The sequence below is a fragment of the Misgurnus anguillicaudatus genome, chromosome 15, assembly GCF_027580225.2.
Source record: "Misgurnus anguillicaudatus chromosome 15, ASM2758022v2, whole genome shotgun sequence".
Lineage (NCBI taxonomy): Eukaryota > Metazoa > Chordata > Actinopteri > Cypriniformes > Cobitidae > Misgurnus > Misgurnus anguillicaudatus.
Genome location: NC_073351.2, coordinates 19490701 through 19516366, shown reverse-complemented (window position 1 = coordinate 19516366; position 25666 = coordinate 19490701). Strand labels below are relative to the sequence as shown.

General features: G+C 36.8%; 1 protein-coding gene across 4 annotated transcripts in view; it reads right to left on the bottom strand.

Annotated features, from left to right (window-relative positions):
• Positions 1-25666, bottom strand: part of frmd5a (FERM domain containing 5a) — a 101131-nt gene that overhangs the window by 49237 nt on the left and 26228 nt on the right. The window contains exon 1 of one of the 4 annotated variants that reach the window (XM_073853572.1): positions 18275-18564. The exons of 2 other annotated variants lie outside the window; for them this stretch is intronic. The gene's annotated coding sequence lies outside the window, so the exon portion shown is untranslated. Of the gene's footprint in view, positions 1-18274; positions 18565-25666 lie in introns of those variants that run through there. One more of the 4 variants, XM_073853573.1, reaches the window with a different exon arrangement.

The following is a 25666-nucleotide window of genomic DNA, read 5'->3' as shown; positions in this document are numbered from 1 at the left end:
AACACGTGACCTTTCCACATCATTACGCAATTACGTGAGGTCGCGCTGGCGCGTCACAGGACCAGAGGAAGACGAAAAGTTGTGGTTTAAAAGTGCATATTTTTTATTTTTCTTGCCAAAAATGACAATCGTTTAGTTAGATAAGACCCTTATGCCTCATTTGGGATCATTTAGAGTTCTTTGAAACTCCGTTGAAACTGCAATTTTAAACTGCATTAAAACTGTTAAGTGTTGGGGTCCATTAAAGTCCATTAAAATGAGAAAAATCCCGGAATGTTTTCCTCAAAAAACATAATTTCTTCTCGACTGGAAAAAGAAAGACATCAACAGTTTGGATGACATGGTAGTGAGTAAATTATCTGGATTTTTTTTAAAGGAATGGACTAATCCTTTAAACAAATACTTTAGTCTGGGACTAGGCTTAAACCCTGTCTGGGAAATTGAATGGTTTGCACCGATTTCCAATTTATTGGTAAACTTGAGGTATTCAATTGTCTGAACATTCAACACCATAACAACACAATCCATTAAGCAGGCTATGTCCATCCTTCACGGCCTTGTTTCATTTAAGCTATGAAACCAAATATGATGTTGACCGTAACTGAAGTCAATAGCTATTAAATCAACTGCATGGGGTATATTTCTTTAAATTGAATCAATAAGTAAGCCTGAGAACAACCGTCTCTCTGGTAGGAGTTGGAAATGTATAAAGATAACTGAAGAAAAATGACTGACATAATCCGCTGTTATAATAAACATTAGCTTTCGAGGGTGATCCTTTCACTGAATCATCGCCCGAGAGTTTGACAGTGTGAGCTTGCACTGACGCATCGGCTGCAAGCAGACACCTCGCATTACACATTGTCAGTATGCTAATCTTCATTATTCTGCCATTGTGTGTCCTGCATTTTGCTCTGAGGGCATTTGGTTACACTTTATTATGGAGCAAAAATGTACTTACAAAGCCACAGCGTAACTAAGACTCAAACAAATGCACTGCATAGTAAGTGAGACAAAAACGCAAAATATACCCTCACAGACATCAGCTGCCCAACAGCTTCTATAGACACAGAGGAGCATGTAAGTCTCATGTGGGATGAATCTTTATGCCAAATAGACCGAGGTGATAAATTTCAACAACAAATGCTTATTTAATTTATAATATGTGCAAAAACCCAGCTCAAGTCTTTATTTTGTGATCAAATGTTTTCACATTCTGTGAAAATGTCAACTAGACAATCCAAATACTAAGTCTCACAACACCAATGGCATGCAATGCAATCGAACACGACTGCAGTGGCAACTTGAGTTGCTTTATTATGCAAGTATATCATCTCTGTTGAAGACACAATCGAGCATTAGAGCAGCATGCATAAATGCTCACGAAAGAATACTTCCAATTATTTATAATACAGATGGTTCATTTGCCAGCCTGCGATATCCACGCATCTCATTTAACACAAAACATTCAGAATGGACTGGCCTAAGGGAGGGACGATTCCTTAATGCATCACATTTGAATTTGGTTCATTGGACGAGAATAAAGCATTTAGAAATGTATTGGTCAAACAAAACAATAATAACATAAAAAGACATCCTAAGTAATCAAGATTAATGTTCAAAACTAACATATACATGTTTTTTTTTTCTTTTTTTGACCCCTAAACACTTATATCCTTGGAATTTTTTTATTTGACAACTGTGGATAAATTTCACAAAAAAAGATTAGTTCTCTTTTCTTAAATGCAAAAATCAAATATCAATGTAGCCCAGCATGCATACTGGTGTTCACTTCACTGCCAATGGTGTAAGAATAGAACTGGTTTGACAAGCAGTGAAAGATAAGCCTGCAAGGATTTGAATCAAACTGACTGTGCTTAGCGCTGCAAGCAAATGAACGCTGTATAAAAACAGCTTGCCATGCTGTCACTATGACAAGTATGACAAGTGTCATTATTATTTTTTTTTTTATGTGATCAAAACAAGCCTGGTTGTGCAATTTATTAATATGGTTGGTTAATTGAAATTAGACTGTGGCTCTTTTTTTGTTTTATCGATGGGTCGCAAATAGAGGTCGAGCGATATTGGCTTTTGCTGATAACGTTAACTAAGGTGGGCACTAACTGTCGATAGCCGATAAATTAACAGATTGTTTTGCCCATTTACTAAATTCAAACACAACAATCATAACAAAAAAAGTGTAACTAAACCCCTGGTCAGAGCCTGACTCCACCCACTGGCAATATTTGAAAAATGCAAGAAAAGTTGGCAGACCCCAACGGAGATAGAGGGTACGAACTGAGCTCGTACCAAGTGTGTGGTGAGATCGTAACAAGGGTGTGGTGAGCTTGAACCTGCTTACGTAGGATCGTACCACTTACATTAAGCGGTACCGCAATATCCAACAGGAAAATTCAACTGCAGTAGCCACCCTTCAACCTGAAGAGGGCAGCACTCAGACGTTTTTACACCATATATTGTAGTACACTTTATACCCAAATGTCAAAAAAGTTACTAAATGAACTAATGTACTAATGAACTAATAAAGCCCAATTCTTACAGATCATTAACTAAAAAAAAGTTGGTTTAGGGTTTAGTTACTCTAAAATATAGTAAAAAAAATTATGCTACCATGCAACCTTAAAAAGTTTATAATAAAAATGTAGCTGCAAAGCAGCGATGCCGGGGTCAAGCCAAAAAGGAATGAAGTATTAGTAATGACTGTCATGATTTTAGATCTAAGTTTTCAGTAGATTAAGGCTAAAATAGCAATTTTTCAAATCTTGAGACCACTAGGTGGCGCTGCACCGAAACAATAGATGGTGCCTCGGGTCATGATTGTGAAGACACCCACCAAATTTGATATACATATGATTAAGCAATGTTGAGATATAGCCTCAAATGACTTAACCACTAGGGGCACTGCATCAAAACAATAGATGGTGCCTCTGGTCATGATTATGATGACACCCACCACATTTGATATACATATGATTAAGCAATGTTGAGATATAGCTTCAAATGACTTGACCACTAGGGGGCACTGCACCAAAACAATAGATGGTGCCTCCAGTCATGATTGTGATGACTGGACAACATCCGGATACAGGTTGCATGTTAATGCCAAGTGTAAGCGCAGCCTAATCTATTTCTTACTTATACAGGTATATAATTTGTAAAATATCATATGACATACTGTACCATTTTACTTGGTTTTACATCCACGTGTGATGTATTCCTGATCCCTGCAGTACGTAGGATCATATCACGTGTCAAAACAATCAGCATGAGGCGTTAACGGTGTTAATTTTAATTTCACCAGTAGATGCCGCTCTACTACTTTATAATGCAGAGCAGTAGCAGCGCTTCTCCGCTGTCTTCCCTGTTGCTATGCAACAAACGCAATCGGAAAAAAAACTATCGGTCTGAATTTCGAACGATAAACGATAGTTAGTTATCGTGCCAATTAATCTGCATATCCGATTAAACGGTTGACCTCTAATCACAATGGTTACGTTGACTAGTCATCCAACAAACAGAATAGCTGTGTTGAAACTGCAATTTTAAACTGCATTAAAACTGTGAACTGTTAAGGTTAAATAAAGTCCATTATTTTGAGAAAAATCCTGGAATGTTTTCCTCAAAAATTTAATTTCTTTTTGATTGGACAAAGAAAGACATCCTGATAATTTACTCACCCCCATGTCATCCAAAATGTCGATGTCCTTCTTTGTTCAGTCGAGAAGAAATTAAGTTTCTTGAGGAAAACATTCCAGGATTTTTCTCAATTTAATAGACTTTATTGGACCTCAACAGTTTACAGTTTAAATGCAGTTTAAAATTGAAGTTTCAACCCATTTAACGAAAAAGAGGGAGAGAAACAGCATTTTGTGTGGGTCAGATACTGCACACTGTGTCTTGGATTAAGGCCTTGCTAGAGGCACACATCCCATCCACCGCTGTTTATCCGCTCTGAGGATAAGCACATCTCTACAGCGCAGAGCTCATCCAGAAAAAGCCATCTATCCTGACAGAACATTAATAGGATGTGCCTATCAAGTCTAAAGAGGGCATTAATGCAACATCCACTTTATCTTTCTTCCACTAACAGGCAAAGAATGAAGACAGAGATGATGATTGTGCGTTTGATGCATAACGTCTCAGTTTAAAAAGGTCTAATAAAATTCTTAAAGGTCTTAACATAAATGACATAGATATAAATATTGTCTTAAAGTATGTACTGTAAAACTACGTTCACATATCTTTTGTTCAACATGTTAACATAACAGGCACCAACAGTGGCGGCCGATGACTTCTTTTTTCGAGGGTGCACGATGCGAAGATCGTCACAACATGTATGTATCCCATCATGTGTGTGGTTCGTAATTTCAAAATATGTGTTCTGCATGTCGAGTGATCCTGTGTGCATCACGTGTCTTGTCAAAATAAGTGCCTAATGTAGATCCGTCTAAAGGGTTTATGATAAAAGAGACGCTTGTGTTTGCCAGATACTCGCGTAATCTCATGCGTAATCAGAGTTTACTGTTAAGGGAGTGTCTTGCGTGTATTTTGTAAACGTCTCTTTTATCATAAACTGTTTTGACGCGTGTGCAGCAGGCACTTATTTAGGGCCCTATAATTTCCGCGATCACGGAATCGCGGACGGAATCGCGGAATTGGCTAATTAACACGGAATCTAGTATTAACGCGGAATTTTGCGGAATTTTACATATTTTGAATAAAATTATGTTTTTGTGTGGGAGACGAACGTATGTTTGAGGGAAATGCAGACCGGGGGAAGTAAATCTGGGCGACACGCCCCCTCCCGTCGTTTCAGACTATGGGGAGCCAATTCTGCCATATTCATAAATAAATAAATACATAAATAAATATACAAGGAAATGTAAAAAAACAAAAACACAGAAATAAATAAAGAAATATATATACATGGAAATGTAAAAAAACAAAAATAAATGAGCATTTATACCTGTATTTCTTTATTTATGTATAATTGTATTTTTTCACACTATTATTTATTTATTTATTCATTTATTTATACATTTATTTATTTTTACTTTTATTTATTTTCACATTTATTTATGTATAAATGTATTTATGTCTACACGTATTTATTTATACATTTATATATTTCTATATATATTTATTTCCACATTTATTTATTTATACATTTATTTATTTCTTCTTTTCTTCGTCTGTATGCTAATGAGGGGGGCGTGTTTTACCTCAGACTTAGCAATCGATCTCTGAGTGCCAGTGCTGAAGCTTTGAGGCCACAGTGACACCTGGTGGTGTGAAAAGCGAACAAAGTTGCACATGGAGTGAATGACTTGGAGATGTGCAATATCCAAAACCTTATTTCAAGTTTTAAATCATTTTGTGTCACCATAACTGTGTGTATATATAGGGTCACTATACATAGCATACATACTGTACTCAGTACATGGCCGTAAATCGCCATCCGGTTGTGATTTCTAAAATGTCTTGGCACACATAAATATCAAAATGCACGTTATCAACATATCTGATGACAGACCCTTGTAAGTGGACAGTATGCTCCAGGGCATTTACATTAAATGTTATTAATAGTGCATAATTTCACGCGTTTCCATATTAAAGTGTCCACTTACAAGGGTCTGTCATCAGATATGTTGAAAACGTGCATTTTGATATTATGTGTGCCAAGACATTTTAGAAATCACGACCGGATGGCGATTTACGGCCATGTCCTGAGTACAGTACGTATGCTATGTATAGTGACCCTATATATACACAGTTATGGTGACACAAAATGATTTAAAACTTGAAATAAGGTTTTGGATATTGCACATCTCCAAGTCATTCACTCCATGTGCAACTTTGTTCGCTTTTCACACCACCAGGTGTCACTGTGGCCTCAAAGCTTCAGCACTGGCACTCAGAGATCGATTGCTAAGTCTGAGGTAAAACACGCCCCCCTCATTAGCATACAGACGAAGAAAAGAAGAAACAAACAAATGTACAAACAAATAAATGTGGAAATAAATATATATAGAAACACACAAATGCATAAACAAATACGTGCAGACATAAACACATCCATACATAAATAAATGCGAAAATAAACAAAAGTAAAAATAAATAAATGTATAAATAAATGAATAAATAAATAAATAATAGTGTGAAAAAATACAATTATACATAAATAAAGAAATACAGGTATAAATACTCAATTATTTTTGTGTTTTTACATTTCAATGTATATATATTTCTTTATTTATTTCTGTATTTTTGTTTTTTTACATTTCCTTGTATATTTATTTATGTATTTATTTATTTATGAACATGGCAGAATTGGCTCCCCATACAGACCTCCTCCAAAACACTGAAACCATGGCGAAGCGGCTCTCCACGACTCTGCTTTCGTCAGCGAAAAAAATAAGAAATTCGATGCTAAGCACTTAGTTCCGAGCAGGTCTAACATGACTTTTATGTGACCGGACAACTGTTATTTTGGAAGTTTAGTCAACACTCTGTTCACGGTGAGCGCAAAGATGCATGCACTCTCTCATCCATGTCTGTCTCACTCGTACCTCTCACGGTCATGCGCTCACGCATCTGTCCGAAGTGCGAACACAAATCCTCATGTATTTGTTCAGTTTTATGCATTTCAAGCGAGCTGAGGCAAACTAACTATCCCTCGCATTTAAAATATAATCATCTGCATGATGGCGCCGCTCTCTGTCTCTCTTTCGCTCACACGTGCAATGAGCTGCGTGCTCATGTTGTCCTAAGTCAGATCACTATCCTGTGTATGTTTGTAATATGCATTTCAAGCGATTGTGTATAAAATATGGATCGCGTTCTGCTGGATTGATGTGTTTAAGGCACTTTTGAAGGCACCACTGCGTTGACACCTTGTTGTAGCCTCCTGCAACAACACTAAAAAACAATGCATTGAATTGAGTTGTGTGTGCGCGCGCGCGTGCGTGTGTATGTGCGTGTGTAAATGCATCTTTTATAGTCATTAAGTAATCCTGTTATCCAGTTTTTCCCCCAAATCATTTACATTTTAATCATTAACATTAAAGGCACACTCTTTTTATGACTAAAATAAAAGTAAAGGGTAAAAAATATAATTGCCAAAAATTAAAACGGATAAAACGGAATTTGCAAAAATTAAAACGGAGAAAACGGAATTTGGGAAAAAATAAAACGGAATTTGGGAAATAATAAAACGGATTTTATAGGGCCCTACTTATTTTAACAAAACACATGATGCACATGGTTCACATCACGCAACAAACATATATTTTGAAAACACAAACAACACACATGACACTCCAAACACTTATTTTTAATGTGCGCCCCTCGGATGAACAGTCACAAGCGCCACTGGGCATCAATCGCAGATATAATATTAACTCTTTCCGCGCCATTGACGAGTTATCTCGACAATTAAGAGAAAACATTTCCCTGGCAATGACGCTTCCCTGACGAGTTTTTTACAATTACTTTAATTCCTCTATTATCCACTAGGTGGCGCTCTTACCAAATTTATAAAAAACTGATGCATCAGCTTATTCTACAACATTGTAAACTACGTTGTTTTGATCATCGTTCTGAATTTGATCTTTAACAAAAGTTCTTCACAAAATGTAAGTATTTCAGCTTTTTGGAATTAAAGAGCGGAATTAAAGATTACCATAAAAACTCGTCAGGGAAGCGTCATTGGCAGGGAAATGTTTTCTGTTAATTGTTGAGATAACTCTTCAATGGCGGGGAAAGAGCAAAGGGGGTCGGACACCGAATCGCAGCTCAGCGCCGCGTCGAGTTGCGTCTAGGACAACTCGGAGGTATCGTAAACGGGAAGTGCACATTAAATAGGGCGAGCTTCGTCAGATAGCTTCTACTTCAAAAAGCAAAATATACGTTAGCAGCCAATGTTAATCGTTAATGATTTGGGACAAATATGATGTTATTTTATGGTAAACTATGTGAGTGGTGCTATTTGGCGCGACAGGGATTTGAGCAACTTCTTGAGTCGTAGCTGGGCGGCACGGACAGGCGCCACCTGTCAACGCCGGTGTGCATATACTCATAGAAAGCAATGTGTTTGTTTTTTTTAGAACGGCGTGCGACCCCCTTTAATGTAAAGCTGCTTTGAACAATTAAACAATTGTAAAAAGCACTAAATAAATAAATTTTGATTGAATATTGATACCGAAGAGTACATATTAGTACCTCAAAATTACATATTGGAACCAAATGTATACATATCTGTACGTAAATGGATTTTTTTAAAGAGTACTGCCCCAGCGACAGCTATGTTCCATTATTTCACAATTTTTTCTAGTGCGCTAATAAAGGAATAAGTGGAAGACTCCAAAACGATTTCAAGAACGTCTGAGGAAGAGGCAAGTCTAAAAGAGGGAGCAAACACAGTTTCTATGTGGTTAATTTGGCCAAGCATTTGATTAGTGGGCTGTTTCCACTCATAGGGGCAGAGAAGCATGTGTGTAAAGGATATTAGAGCTGTGTCTGTCAACACACAACCACACAACAAACCGCCTCCCAGTCTAATTAGATGAAACACAGTGAGAGAGCTACAGTGCCCAGGCAGTAGAAAAATGAAAATACAATAACAGTGTGATTTACAGGTAAGCAACAATCCGAACGTAATATCATGCATTGGAATGTGGTCATACTAACATATAAAGCTTATAGGTCTTATTGGTCATGGTATCAAAGCAACAATAAAGCTTTTAGAGGATTTTAAATAGAGGTGCCCTTTTGGTGCAAAGTATTTCCTTTGAGAGAAGCTTCACATGCATTAGCGAGCTTAAAAATGTCTTTAGGATTTAATCTTATTTGTCACATACGAAAAGATTAAGCTTCTTTTGTTCCTCTCTCCTCCAGTGTCCTCTATAATAGTAGCCTATCTTCATAAACAGTCATGTGACAGTGTATAGAGTCATTAAATTATAAGTGACAGGGTGGCCCAGTGAAAACGCAACATGATTTGTCATCTGTTATATAACATTAGTTCTCCCCGAATCACTAGTCTGATCAGTTTAGCATACAATGTCAGAAGTGAAGATATCAGCCTGAGTCTGATCACAGGCCTGCCAGAGTTACAGTACAGTAGTGCTTACAGCTACTGAAAAACCTGGAAGGTTTTCATAAAAACTTGATTCCTTTTTTGAAACAAATTATTCTTTTTAATGCCTTAGCGTCGAGAGTCATGTTAGAAATTGACATAAAATGAATTTCTGCAATACCCAACAAAAACGGTAAGCTAATACGGGTTGCCAAAAGATGACATTGTCAACAAAATCATTTCATACTTTCCCCCATGTGGCATGACATGCTTAGACAGCAGTTATCCCTGCAATTTAAACCTCACTTGTAAAAAAAAATTATTTGATCCTACATAACCTTAATCTTTCTTTCTTTCTTTCTTTCTTTCTTTCTTTCTTTCTTTCTTTCTTTCTTTCTTTCTTTCTTTCTTTCGTTTTTTCTTTATTTAATCTAATCCATGAATAACATTCTCATGTCTATCTCTGTTTAATAGGTCACTTACTAAAATGTGTCTTTGGAAAACCCATTAAGTTAAGATAGAACTTTAAAAATCGTCCGTGATAGGGATGCCCACCACTGATCTATTTGTTAAATCAGTGACAGGCTATTTTAATGATTTCTTGTAGGAATTGGTAACCTGCCTGGGATGCCGATTCTTCTTTACAGCATGACTGCATTTCCTTTATAGTTACTTTTCTTCACAATACACTGAGAATAACATTACAGTTTTTTTCTGAAACTCTATATCAGCAAGAAATTTGCTTCAGATTTTATTAGTGGCTATTTTTAGTGCCAGTTAAAGTTAGATACTGTATCTCAAGGGCATTATTTACAGTGTTTACTATATACAGTATTATATGCTGTGAGATATATTATATGCTGTTCTCAATTAAGCTTCCTGCATGTAGGGCTGTCACGATTATGAAAAAACAATAACAACACAATAAAGTGACTGAAAAATAACTAAAAATAAGAATGCAATCAAAATAAATGGACTATACAAGAACAGGCCTTAAATTGTAGCCAAACATATATGTGGCTGCAAAAAAATCAATTCCTTACAGATCCTTAAAAATAACATCCTTCACTTCCCTAAATTTGGAATTGCTGTTTTGGAAATGTATGTTTTACCTGGCAGTTTATACCGCTTATGAAAGTTTTGCAGCATTTCTTTAAATGCTGTTTTTCCACTGTATTGAATGGCTTTGCAATGTATCAGTTAAGGAGCACCATCTTATACTGGTCCTGTCCCAAATGGCACACTCTGGACTTGTGGACCTCCTCAGAATCTGACCTTAGGGACCCATGACGCTAGTCCAAGAGGGCACACCGAAGTCGTATTTTGGGACAGACTTAAGCATCACGACGGAAATAGGAAGAGAAGTTGCCCATCAGTGAGAACTCCTCCCTTCCATCATCTGATTGGTCTTGATTGCTCTTTCGCAAGGACTTCTGGGATGATAAAGTGCGCCACTAAATTTAAAGCTCATGTAACACACGCTGTTTCTGCATTTCTGATGTTAATCTGGAGTACCTATAGAGCAGTATTACATCCTTCATATCTCCGAAGAGTCTTTAGCTTAATCAGATTTATAAAAGAAAGATTAGCTTTACTGAATCTTTCCGATAACGTAAAAAAAAATGAAGAAGGAGGAGTTACTATCACGGGAGGAGCGAGTACATGTCATGCAACACTATACAACACTGTTTAACTTATGATTCACTACATGTTCCTGTCATTTATATAATATACACGCGCCTATTTTAAACATAATACCGCATGCAACTCATGACCGTTTTGGGAAAATCCAGCGCATCAAACACACACGCAGAACTCCGCTGCTACCCCGGATAATAAACTATATCCATTGTTTCCATAAGCTGGCTTTCTTCTCTTTACATCCAAAAACACACTTCTTCCATGCCACTGTTGAGTTTTGAAATAAAACAAAGCTGTGTCGCGTGATATGATGTTTGCAAGTTCTAGCATCTCCCGCTGATTGGCGGGTGGGCGGGGTTTTCCAGGGGAAGTTCCCATATAAAGAAGTGATACGTATAGAAAACCCCTGAAACGTCAGCTGGAACTGTATTCGAAAAAAACTTTCTGAAACTTGTACGAACTCTGTCGAAGTGCATTCGGCACAGAAATACTCTATAACACGCTCAACTGCTTTTTTTGACACTTTGCCTACGTTTAGCACGAGGAAACAACTCTATAACTGTGTTAATAAGTCAGAATGTTTGAAATACCATTGAACCACCCCTTTAAGCCCATGAAACCGGAAGTCCACATGAAGTGCGCGATTTGGGAGGGCCAACGTCTTGTTAATACAGGCGCTGCAGCTCCCCCTTATGCTTTTTAAAGAGATGTGCAATCATTGCAGTGATCTGAAATCATTGCGATGAGGTCAAACTATCGCGATAAGATGATTATTTAATCATTGTGACAGCCCTACTGTCTCAATGATTAAATAATCATCTCATCGCGATTGCAACCCAATTATTCAAAAATATAAAGTATTTTTTACAGAAATCTACACTCAGTATTTTGCAGTATTCAGTTCCAACTGAAACACAAATAACTGATTTTAAATTGCCTTTTTAATCATAAACCCTTTAGACGCGTCTGCAGCAGGCACTAATTTTGACAAGACAGGATCACTCGACGCGCAGAACACTTATTTTGAAATGACGAAACACACACATGATTGGCTACATACATGTTGTGACGAACGTCGCATCGAGCGCCCTCGAGAAAAGAAGTCACCGGCCACCACTGCACTGTAATACAGATATTCACACATACAGTAAATAGGCTACAGCTTATGCAAGTAATCAGAGGACGGAAGACAAAAGCTTGGTTTAATAAGTTTAACAGAGCTGGATTAGACCCATTATGGACAGTGAAATGCCTGATAAGGGTTGTAATGATGACTGAAGGATTTTAGCTCTGATCCTGTCATGAGGAATAATCAGCTTCTAGAAACTGCTGCTTAACTCCTGCCTGTAATTCAAAATGATATCTGATATAAAACCTAATAACTTATTAAAACCCTTAAAATAGAACTGAAAGGTCAGTAAAATAGGTCTTTGTTAAGGTCTTTCTTTCTGAAAATGAATCTCTGAGCTTTTTAATTTATTTCTGGAACAACAGTCTCCTCAGGAGAGCAAAGATGATGAAACCAGTTCCCATGAGAAAGAAATTTCCCATCATTAAAATGGTTTGCTTCTGTGGCAAGGGCATAAGCAAGACTAAAGCATAATCTGGGTGACAACAACATGTTTGACCTCAAACTTAAATTGGCCTAATCCACCCTTATGGGGAAAATGAGCAGAAGAGGTTTATATACAGTACAGAGCAGATGACGAAATATACTGATTGCAGATAAGTGAGGTCAAACAATAAAGATCAATGTGACTGACAGCAGATGGTGTTTTAAAAATACTGATATAACATAATGACTTTATCTATGGTAGTGGTAGTGAGACTACTCTTTACATAGGATGCAGTGAAAATGTGTGAGAATTGATGCAGGGGCACGGAGGAGGACAGATACTGCTGACTCAATGTACTCAGGTTCACCGTCAGGTCCTGATCTATCTAGCCTGAATCTCTGAATCCTTTCAGAAAAGTATTTTCATAACCCCATAATCATTTATTCACCACTGATACTCTTTAAACCTTTTTCAAAACGAATAAAGCAGCATTTATTCTACAACAAAATCAAATGCGCACAAAATTGACCTTATTTTCTTTCTCAATAAATATTCTTTGGTTTTATTGTGCATGATTCATCAGTGCACACATTATTTTAATGAAAAAGCATTTGTCATCTAAAATAATAACTTTCTCCATCTCTGAAACAACTTGCTAGTATAATAAAAGCCTTGCAGGTAGAACAAAATAATTCTAACTTGTTACTGTGTAACTTTAAATAAATAGATAATATCAAATCCTATCCACATTATTTCTCGCTCAATATTGTATAAAGAAGTAAAATGCTAAATAATCCTGCGTTCAGTACATACTTAAATCTACACCCCCCCACTTACGTAATGCATTGATTCATCACCTCTGGCTTCCTTTAAGAACTTTCATCCTTTATTTATAGCTCAAAATCTGGCAAATCAGCACTTACACTCATCCATTTCGTCTTAGCCTAAGAAATTTCGGTTGCACTTTATTTTACAGTATGTGTACTTACCTTGTACATATATGGTAAATAAGTTGTACTTACCGACAAATGTGTGGTACTTACTTTTAGGTATCTACATGGTAATTAATTGGTATCATTACTGTACTACCAGTAGTACATACTTGGTAGTTATTATGTAACTCTAGGTAAGTACTGGGTAATAATAACATATACATACCTATAGTGTAGGTATACTGTAACTAATGAGAAACATTACTGTACTTATATAAATGTACAATATAAGTATTTAGTATTTACAGGCAAGTTAGGGTAAATGACAGGTATTTATAGTGTGCATATATGATAACTAATATCAAACACTACTGTACTTACAAATTGTATATACACGATAAGTGTGTGGTACCTGCAGGCAAGTGTAAGTTATACTTATACCATACGTAAATGATAACTAAGAACAAACATTACTGATGTGCCATTTAGGTACTCAGACTCAGTATCTTTGTCGTTTAAACCAAGCATTAAATAACCGTATGCATTAACTAGTGGGTACATTCACTAGTACGTCCATGGTAACTGCATGGAAACAGGACTGTAAAATAAAGTGTTGCTTTTTACACTGTTATTACATATGACCTACCACCTAAGATGTAGCAACATATACATGTCACTGTGAGGCAAACCCAACCATTGACTGTCATACGCATTAACTACTCGGTACATTCACTAGTACGTCCATGGCAACTGCATGGAAACAGGACTGTAAAATAAAGTGTTGCTTTTTACACAGTTATTGCATAGGACCTACCACCTAAAATGTAGCATCATATACATGTCACTGTGAGGCAAACCCAACCATTGACTGTCAAACGCATTAACTATTGGGTACATTCACTAGTACACACAGTACAGAAGTGTTTGATATTAGTTATCATATATGTACACTATAAATACCTGTCATTAACCTTAACTTGCCTGTAAATACTAAATACTTAAATTGTAAATGTATTTGTAAGTACAGTAATGTTTCTCGTTAGTTACAGTATACCTACACTATAAGTATGTATCTGTTATTATCCAGTACTTATCTAGAGTTACATAATAACTACCAAGTATGTACAACTGGTAAGTACAGTAATGATACCAGTTAATTACCATGTAGATACCTAAAAGTAAATACCACACATTTGTCGGTAAGTACAACTTATTTATTATATATGTACAAGGTAAGTACACGTACTGTAAAATAAAGTGCTACCGAAATTTCTTATGGTGCTTGAAGCAACTTATTTACATGTTTCTTTTTCTTTGATCCAGTCCAACTTTTAGATTTTCTTTTTGTTTCTCTAAGTGACTAGAGAGGTGAATAATGAGTTATTGCAAGAAGTTTAATTATGTTAAAATCAATTTATAGCATTACATTAACACAGACTCCATTCACAGTTGTTATGAGGAAAACATAGTTTTAAATATTCAACTACACACTAAACATAAAAAACACAATATTTTTGTATTGTGACCCAGATATTGATTTAATATAAAAATAGCACTTCAGGTCCCTGCTGAATCCCACCCCTAACACGTGCACACACTTAAATACAATCATTTCATTAGCTCACGCATTGTTTAGCATTCCACACACACCTGCAAAATCTCTACGTCCTTGCAACTAACCGTATAACATCAATCACTGCACTCAAAAATCCCCATTCAATCCGCTTGTTTGTTTTTGAGTGCACATTATTAATTAAATCTAAGATTGAGTCATAGCGTGCCATCTTTAAAATATCATTCTAGAAGGTACAGTAGGGACAAATATTTTATGTTGTACTAATTTATTACATTTTATAGCAGCATGCATCAGAAATGGCTGAAATGTGACTAGTGCATGAACAGAATGAAAACCTTTTTATATAGCTAACATATAACTGGAATTAACAGTTATGTGTATATACAACTATTATATAGATTATATATTTTTCTTCATTATGAGAGATGTTTTATGCATGCATAAAATGTCTTACACAGGATATGTATGTATTTGTTAAATGTACTTGTATTTGATGATGTGCAACCTATTTTTATTTTCTCAGACATGGCAATGCCTGTAATGGGATATATGTCCCGTACACACTGCATATTAATTTGGATGTCACTTCACCTTTTAATGCTTAATCCTGTTCTGTACACTTCAGTAATTTACAGGACCGCAAATTAACTCCCGCAAAATGCAGGTAGTGACAACCGAATTTACAGAAACTCTGCATAGTGTGTACATAACCAAAATGAACAACTAGCAGTTAATAAAGTGTTTAAATGTGTATGATGGACACAACAGGTCTCTCTTCTGAAAAAAAAATGGCTAGAGAGGGGAGAAAGTCTTTTGTATGTGCAGTGCAGAAAATGACAGAGGCACAAGCGTTTGCTTATAAGTGTTGACAGATCTTGCACAGAAAAAACAACAAACAAGAAAAATCCAACAATAAAACGAAATAAATCCAAAAGCTTTACATCAAAGATCAAAATATTGGGACCGGCACTTTCACACTTTAATAACACCAAAAACTTTATCACTTCATGATCCAAAAGCCATAAACAGTTAAGCACCAAACGGTATGCAAGTACAAAAAAGACAAGGACCTGGCAACACTGCAAGACAGCGTGCTGTGGGGCAGCCTCACAAATGCATACAATACACAACGCCAAATATTCAAACTCAGTCAACGCCAAATATTCAAACGTTTCCAGCACAATCTTAAAAAATTGTGCTTAATAGCACTAAAAAAACATTAGATGGGGAGAGCATGAGCGAAAGTACCATTTTTCAGAAAAACTTAATTTTAAAAGATAATATTTTAGACAGAGATATATTTTTGCTGTGGTCAATAACTCACAAGTTGATGCCCTATCAATACCAGGTGGAATTTTGTAAAAATGTAAAACGACTTCAGTATAATTTCACTTTAAACATAAGTAGTGAATTGTTACTTTTGACCCCACATTTCGACCCGAGAGGATCTCCTCACATTTAAACCCGATTGACTTTTATTTTGAAAAACTCAGAGAGGTCAAACTTCAGGATGTGTTAGGTCACTAAATAACCTGTAGATTGATCAGTGCTTTAACACATAAAACCAGAAACACAACACGATATAAGAACAAAATGACCGCTTGAGGAATTTACTTATCATGGTTGAAAACACCTTTCTGGATCTAAACGCGGAAAACTGTGAGTAAATAACGCAATATTTGTCAGCTCTGTCAGGGGTTGTGTGCCTAAGATGCCGTCATAGTTTGGGATGCAAATCGGCTTGGAGAAAAATGCTTTGTTACTTTCGTCCCGTGTTACTTTTGCCCCGGTTCCTCCCTAATAACAACAACATCGAAGTAGTCATCTGTGACGTCAGTGGGTCAGTTAGAATGTGTTGAAGCATCGAAAATACATTTTGGTCCAAAAATAACAAAAATTATGACTTTATTCAGCATTGTCTTCTCTTCCGGTTCTGTTGTGAACAGACTGAAGTTGCATTGACGCAAGCTGATGTGTTATCCTCAGACATGTTTGCGAAGTTTTTTTTTCTCAAACGTATAGCATGCATCTCCATCAGACTGTAAACGAAGCTCAGGGGGGGCACAAGATAACACGTCAGCCGCATCATACGTCAGCCGCGTCACTGCAGTCCCGTGACTTCAGTCTCCAGGGAGTGGAGGTCTTCCGAGTTTGGAACGAAATAAGGGTTAGTCATTAATGACATTATTTTCATTTCTGGGTGAACTATCCCTTTAAATTGTCACTGTCTGACCAAGTTTTTGTTTTAGTCTCATCTGGGATGTGTATGGACGGCTATTATATATCTTTTAAATGCAAAATCGCAGTTGTCAGTTGTAGTGTCATAATAACAGCAAAGCAGCTCTGGCATCGACAAAACTAAAACATAAGACTTCCTAAAATGTAAAACTAGTTTTCTTCTGCCTTGCAAGCACTTATCCAGGAAATGTCTAGTTTGAATTCATCTGAATCCCATTAGCATGCAAGGTACCTGCTGCAGAGTTCCTTCTACATGATCTACATGTAAATTATCCGGTTTAAAGAAAAAGAGCAATGATTAATTTCCTTACACCACATCAGATACAAGCTTACAATAAAAAGCAATTATTTATGGTGAAAACATTCATTCAAAAGCCCTTATCGCTGCACACCACAGGCCAACATGGGCTTCTGTGGAGCCCTGAGACCCTCTTCCACAATCCATTCTATTAATAGCCAGGCCTGCGAAAGGTACAGAAAGTGACTGATGCCTTTGAGTGCCGTGGAAACAAGACCATTTGAATGGTCTGGCTGACACTCTGTAAATCCCTGGACTGTTCCCGACTCTTTCTCATTCCTGTCACAGTTTTTGGTTCCTGTTAAACAAGCTCAGTCCAGTCGGAGCAGCACTGGAGAGGAAGAGTGTTTACGCTGAGGCGTAAATGACAACTCTAGGGTCTTTCTGTCATGTTAAGGATACAATATCTGGATGATATCCACGTTGTGGTGTGAGCGCTATAAAACGATGGTTTGTGTACAAGCGTTTATGACAAGAACAGACAGTCTTTGTAGTGAATAAACGCTAAAATATAAGATGCAATGAAAAGATGTTATACAAATTGTGTCCCTTAAAAGAACTTCAAATCGTCTCTGTGGGAAATCTGTGTGAAAGCAATCATTCATTTTATATATCGCTAGAGGCCCGGAAAGTACTGTCGGCTACAACATATTGAGATAACTTTTTTTCGTGAGATAACGTATTTGTCATAATTTCCTCCGCTTGACTGGACAGTAATAAATCAGTAGGGAATGTAAGGAACAGCTGTCACAATCCAAACAACAACAACTCTTCCTGTCAGACCTGTGAAGCGTATCCTGCAAATCTCCATCACAGATGGAAAGACGTAAAGTGAGGAATAATAAAAAGTCAGGAAATCAAGATCGGATGAGGTGAGACATAAAACCCAAGTCAGCCTGATTACTCTGTCAATTTCTAAATATTTAATCTTCATACCTTTCCCTGCCGCAAGCAGCCTTGCGTGCTGACACGACTGATGCTGTTTTAGCTTCTGTGCAGGAAACAGATTTAGGAGGGTGGGTCGGTCTCTCCCGGGCTTTGGGACTCTGTCATTCAGTCCCTATAAGTTCTCCAGTCTCCTTTTCATTTCCTTTAGTCTCCCCAATGTCCTCCTGCAGTCTAGTGTAAAGTCATCATGACACAAGCATAAATGGCAAATGACAGATGACATCAACGTAAGAAGCCAAATCAAGCAGCAAGGCCACCTCAAGGTGATAAAGAAGTGACCACACTGGTCCTCTGCACTGCCCGCATTCCCTAAGAAAGCATAGCAACAAGAAAAAAATGACAGGCAGGTCATTCAATGAGAGCTTGACGCTGCCTCCTTTTAGCCAATCAGAGCCTGTGGGGCCTTTATGTGCCTTGCAGATAAAGCAAAAATACTTACAGCTAAAAAATCTGATTATATTCAACCAAATTATGCTTCCATTTAACATTCCTATTAGGACCTTAATTGATAAACACTTGCATCGTAATCTCTGCTCTAGGGTGGATAAAGATCAGGGGTTTTATGAATAATTTTTGCCGGTGGGTACCATCATAAACCGAGACAGACGATTATTTCTGTTCTTAGAGAAACTAAATGAAACAAAAAAAACAACAATGCCATTTCCCAGGCAATGATGTGTCAGTGCAATACAGTACATGTTGAAAATAAAGACATCAACCAACGCAGTGGAACCAAACATGTCATGATGTCAAATGAGTTCTGGGGAAAGCCAAAGGGCCCAACACAATCAAAAGGAATATTCCAGTTAACATATTAAATGTTCAAACGCACACAATCATATATAAACACAACTCTCACACATGCACAAAGACCATGGCATAGCAGTCTACAAGAAGGAGAACCTGGTACCAGCTTGGTGACAGTGATAAAACATCTGATCAAGACAAAGCTTTCTCCCAGGGTATGAGTCAAACTAGGTTAAATGCATCTATGGTTTATATCTAAATGTTGAGTTGTGCACTGTTTATTTTAAACCAAACAGTGTACGGAAACACAATGGATAGTACAGCTTTTGTTGACATTTAGTTACAGATGGAAAAGAAAGAGGTCTGAACTAACTGATCACAGAATTACTGGAACTTTTTTTATTGGACAAGAACAGTTATATTAACGGGACACTCCACTTTTTTTGAAAATAGGCTTATTTTCCAGCTCCCATTCATTTGTTAAACAAAAGTTAAACATTTGATTTTTACTGTTTTGGAATCCATTCAGCTGATCTCGGGGTCTGGCGCTACCACTTTTGGCGTGGCTTGGCATAATCCATTGAATTGGACCATTGGCATTGCGCTAGGGATGGCCAAAGCGTTTTGATATTTTTCCTATAGAAAATTTGACTCTTCTGTAGTCACATCGTGTACTAAGACCGACGTTAAATGAAAAGTTGCAATTTTCTAGGCCAGTGGTTCCCAAACTTTTTCAGTGTGCGGCCCCCATTGTGTACAGTGCATTTTTTGCGGCCCCCGAAAGAAAATTTATGACAAAAGCTGTTTAAAATGTAATATTTTAATTAAACAAAACATATAAAATTATACCTAGTGGTGCTGATGGTTAGTTGGCTTATTATTTTTTAGGTTTAATTACACCAGAATTCATCATAAATGAATGTATTTTATAAAATGTCATAAAACTGGGGCCCCCCTGGCACCATCTCGCGGCCCCTCTGGAAAACCACTGTTCTAGGCCGCTATGGCTAGGAACTATACTCTCATGCAAATGCAAAGACGCGAATAGGCATCCTGCGGCGCGGTACACGTGAATGACGTTGCGCAGAATGCTCGGATGGCACGGAAGGCATGACACGGATGACGCGTTTTGCATGAATTGTGCGTTGAGTTGAAAATTTTGAACTTTGGCGGATTTTCGTGCCGCGTTAATCGCATTATAAGGAGCTTGCTCTAGCAGTGACGTGATTACAGGAAGTGAGCAAAACAAAACAACAATGAAGGACAATCATCATCACTACACGAGACATCTTCATACTAGAGGAATTAAAAGGATCTTATTTGGAAAAGTGAGGAGGTCGGATAATCTGGTAAGTTTACTCAATTTAACCTATATAAGCCCCTCCCATGACGCTAATTTACACTTGAATGTCTTGAATGACTAGAATTTCACGTGAAGCGAGTAAACGCAAAGGGGTGGTTTCCCGGACAGGGATTAGACTAGTCCTAGACTAAAATAAATGTAAGAGCTGTCCAAACTGAAAACAAGTTGCACTGACATTTCTTAAAATACATCATTGCCCTTTGTTTTGCCTTAAAATTCACACAGGTAATGTATTTAGTAAGGCATGTCTGTTAAAACTAGTTATATTTCCTAATTAAACTAAGGCCTAGTCCTGGTTTAAGCTAATCCCTGTCTGGGAAACCACCCCAAAATTTTCAAGTGTCCCACTATGCACAAATAGCGCGTTTTTGCAGCCTCTTCCATGTAATGAAGATAGGATAAAATGTTTTTATTTGTTTGAAAGCAGAGGGTCTGTTCTTTCATATTTTATGTTTATATATTTTAAGAAGAACATTTTCTGGAAGGCATTAAACTTTTGTGAAAATCATGAAAAATACTGGAGCTGGCTGACAACTTTATTAAAAAACGCTGGTGGGGAAAGAGTTAAAAAATGTAGAGTGTCTCTATAAAGTCACACTAATAAAATTGTGACAAATGCAGACAAATGTGCAACCCTGTGGCCATAGCTACTGGCCATGAATAAGTGATAACGCTCACAGACCTTAACAGAGAGAAAATGTAGCTTTTTCAGCATGTAAGAAATGTCTGGATGTAAGCCTATATACAGTATATGACTAATGACCACTTAGATATTCTTAAGAGAGCATATACCATAACTGTAATCTACAGTGTAATCTCTCCTCTCTGCATGTGACTCATTAAGACCAAAGACACTGAATGATGATGTTGAAGACCTTTAATTCATATAAATTATTAAAAGAGCAACGCTCAGGGACTCAATATGTTTTTTGTACTTACAGTATATGACAGAAGGTCATAAGAGTCCCTCATAAACAAATAGAATAAAAATTAATATGCGTCGGCGAAACATATGTTAGTTTAGAGATTCAAAAAGTGAAAACGTCTATTTTATTTCACATGGCGCTGTGGGAGCTGACAAAAGTACTGACTATTTGGGAGCCTGAACGCTTTGATTACTTCACACCTGCCCACACCACACTGTAATCTGATAAATGTCTCATTATGAGAGCGGCTTTCATGAAATTCACAGTTAGTACAGCAGGAACCCAACAAATCTATGAACCATTTAGTCATTTTACAACGAAAGCGGTTTCTATGTATGTCTTTGCCCTTATTGAATAAGGCAGAGTCAGATGAAATGAAGAGGAACATCACACCGCATTGGAGCACCAGTGAAACAGCGAGGGGTTGAGAGTTTGCATGACGCTGCACAGCTGGGTGATGATGATGATGAGCTGTGTTGCCATGGAGACTGTGTAGCCAGAATCATAGAAATACCAAGACAGAAAAAAATAATGTCAGGTCAATCTAAATCAATTTCAGGTTGGTATGTTTAGTATGTGTGTAGGATGCAGTAAAACGGAGTACACAATGACGCATACACCAGTAAAATCCAATTCCTCAATAGCAATGTTTAATAATCTTTCCAAAAAATCTACATTTACGATGCAACTTAAAGTGCATTCAAGCTTTTACCAGTATGTGTGTTTCCTGAGATTCAAACCTATGATCTGGTAATACAGGGACAGTACAGGAACACTGAGCTGCAGGAACACACACAAACAAACATTATGGCCAACTAACTTATATCCCCATATCATTTAGTTAACTGACTGTCAAATACAGAAAGAACATTTACTAAGAAAATCAACATTAAGAAACACTGGATTTGCATCTTTTCCAGTCTTACTGTCTGATTCATGTACCAAACTATTAAGCATAAAATCTGTGCTGGGCGAGACTAAGTCAGAATGAAATAATATGCAGAAAATGCATGGAGAAGAACAGAAAAGCTAGTTTTTCAGAGGACAATGACATATGGGTCAGTGACAAAAACGGTTTAGCAAGATGAGAAATTCATTTTTTACTTGTTTTAAAAGCATGCATCAGGTTTATTTCAATGCACAGTATTTATGTTAATTTTATGCAATAAAAAATTACATTTGCACCATTTTTATAAATGTTAAGACTGAATGGACCTGAAAATGTCAAATGTTGTAACCGCCAATTGCACCAAAGAATGAGAAATATTAAATATTTGATCCACCTTGATGGCATGTAAGCACAATCATCAAAAAAGAAAAAAATAGCTATTTCTAAAAGTAAATTTTAATGTGTTTTGTAATATTTGTCCTGACATATGCTTAAAACAGCTCTTTTTCTAAATAATCTTTGACAAATGATTATGAAAAAAATCATATTACACTAAACTAGATGATTATATTTTAATCCATATTTTTTATGAATATTGATTTTAATTTTTAAACTCAAACCAAACTGGAAATATAAACATCCGTGCCTGGAGAATCTGGAAAAACAATTATTTCAATCCAAATAATGCACATTTCAATTAAGTGGCAAGACCACTTTACTTTGAACTTTGGTTCAAATGTTCTATGGCTTTCACATAAAACCAGATAACTGAATGGAACGCTGCAGATAACTTGCTTAACTTAACATGTTTAACCTCTGAACAAAACAGATGCCCTGTATGACTAATAGGACTCATCTCCAGAATCACAATTCTGACACACATAAATTGCCTGGCCTGAGGTGCAAGCATCATGGGCCCAATTGTTGCATTTTACACATTTTACCCAGGTCTCCTTTGGACGACTCTTTGAAAATGGCTCTACACAGACGAGGCAGAAGCACTCTTCATCATCTGATGATGACTCTTGCATGATTTTTCTTCTTTTAGCTGCCTTGTTTTTCATAGGTCCAGATTTCTGCTTCCCTTTCTTTTGAAACAGCTTTTTGCTAGATTGAGGCTTATTCTTTTCTATATCATGTTTTCTGAGCATGTTCGATGTGTTTGTTTGTACAGGGGCAAGTTGTCAGATGTGACGACTTGCCCCAAAGTCATTGAGACAACTTGCCCCATACTTACTTGTGTGCTAATGTTGTCTAAATCTCAAGTTTAGCTCATCATATCACTTTAGCTAAAGTATCAAAAGACACTTTACGGTCTCCTCTATTTTGTGCAAAATAATCATTTTAAACATTCACACCTAACACAGTTGTATTGCATAAAATGTAAAGTGATTTTTTTTTACTTTTTAAGCAGAAAAATAAGAAAATTGTGCTACCTCAGATTACAGTGATCTTGACCACATGTGAACAGGAAGTTGACTATAGAAGAAGAAGTCACATAAAGTGGCTATTTGATTTTTGAGATAGAGCCTCTAGTGTTGGAGTGATTAACAGTGTGACAACTTACCCGTGTGACAGCTTACCCCGCTCTCCCCTACTAGTTACACCAATTGACACAGACCGGTTACACCACACTGACATTTTTGCAATTATCCCCCAAATATTCTTCCAAAATGAAATAAACCAGAAATTTTAGACTTGGTCCTCAAAAAAGAGAATGTTTGCAAGTAATCTGCAAATTTATTTTGAAATTTTAACCATTTTACATTTAAATTATCCATACAGACACAAAATTATTAACATTACGTCATTGACCTGACCCATATACAAAAAAACGATAAATGGATTTTAAGTCTGCAGGCACAGCTGTGAAATTAGAAAGCAAATAAGAGACGAGAGATCCACACAAAAATCCTCCTCCTCTGCTTTATTTACATCACACCTTAACAGCCGATATAACAGGGTTTAGTCATCATGAAGAAGATACAAAACAGAGCTGGGTCAGAGGTGACATTGACAAACACAGATAAACTAACACTATGCTGTAGAGACAAAATGAAAGACTAGCTTCACAAATACGTGTACAAGGATCTGCAGGTAACTGCAAGTCTACGTTCTGCGGCTATCAGCATCCCGGTAATGCTCACAACAGCCTTCAGCTCAGTTTTGTTTATTTCTTTTCAGCTCACTCCCATAGGCAGCAAAAGCAGTAACCTGCCGTGACCTTGTTGAATTAAAGAGTTTAACAAAGCTTTTGTTCACTTGCAGTAGATTTATTAGATACTTGATCATTCATTCTGTTAGCTAAATCAGTGGTTTTCAAACTGGGGGCCGGGGCCCCCAGGGGGGCCGCGAGATGGTGCCAGTGGGGCCCCAGTTTTATGACATTTTATAAAATACATTCATTTATCATGAATTCTGTGTAATTAAACCTAAAAAACAATAAGCCAACTAACCAACAGCACTACTATAGGTATAATTTTACATGTTTTGTTTAATTAAAATATTACATTTTAAAACAGTTTTTGTCATAAATCTTCTTTCGGGGGGCCGCGAAAAAATGCACTGTACACAGGGGGGCCGCACGCTGAAATAGTTTGGGAACCACTGAGCTAAATAATAACTGGTATTGATGCTAAAGTCCAAGGACGATCGATATTTCAAGTCTAAATTGGTATTATAAACCCAATTTGCTACTGTATTGGTTCTCATCACTGTAATGCATTGAAAGCAGGAGCTATTTTGTTATATGTTCATTTATGTTGCTTATAACATTGAACTATTCAAAAATTACTTATTTATTTTTATTTAGACCGTTTGCTTTTTTATCCTGCAAATGTTTGTGTTGCATTGTGGCCAGTGTAAAACATTCAGAAGCGTGGGATCTGCATCTTCTGATATTTTAATATTAAAGGATTAGTCCATTTTCTTAAAAAAAATCCAGATAATTTACTCACCACCATGTCATCCAAAATGCAATTTTAAACTGCATTAAAACTGTTAAGTATTGGGGTCCATTAAAGTCCATTAAAATGAGAAAAATCCTGAAATGTTTTCCTCAAAAAACATAATTTCTTCTCGACTGGACAAAGAAAGACGTCAACATTTTGAATGACATGGTGGTGAGTAAATTATCTGGATTTTTTTTAGAAAATTGACTAATCCTTTAAAGATTTAGGTAAGCTTATGTCGCAGGCCTTGGGGGAACAAAATGTGGCATCTGAACCGTTTTGCAGTATTATCATGATTTGAGCATGCAGCACAGAATTAAAAATCAAAGCAGCACAGTATAAAACATTGTAACCTGATAGAGTTCAGTATATGTTGGGAAGACAAGACCAATGATACTGTATAATACAGGATCTGTACTTTCAAAAAAGACGCATGTTTGTTCAAATGCATCAGTTGGATTCATTACCAAAGGAAAACACTAGATGAATAATGGATATGTATTC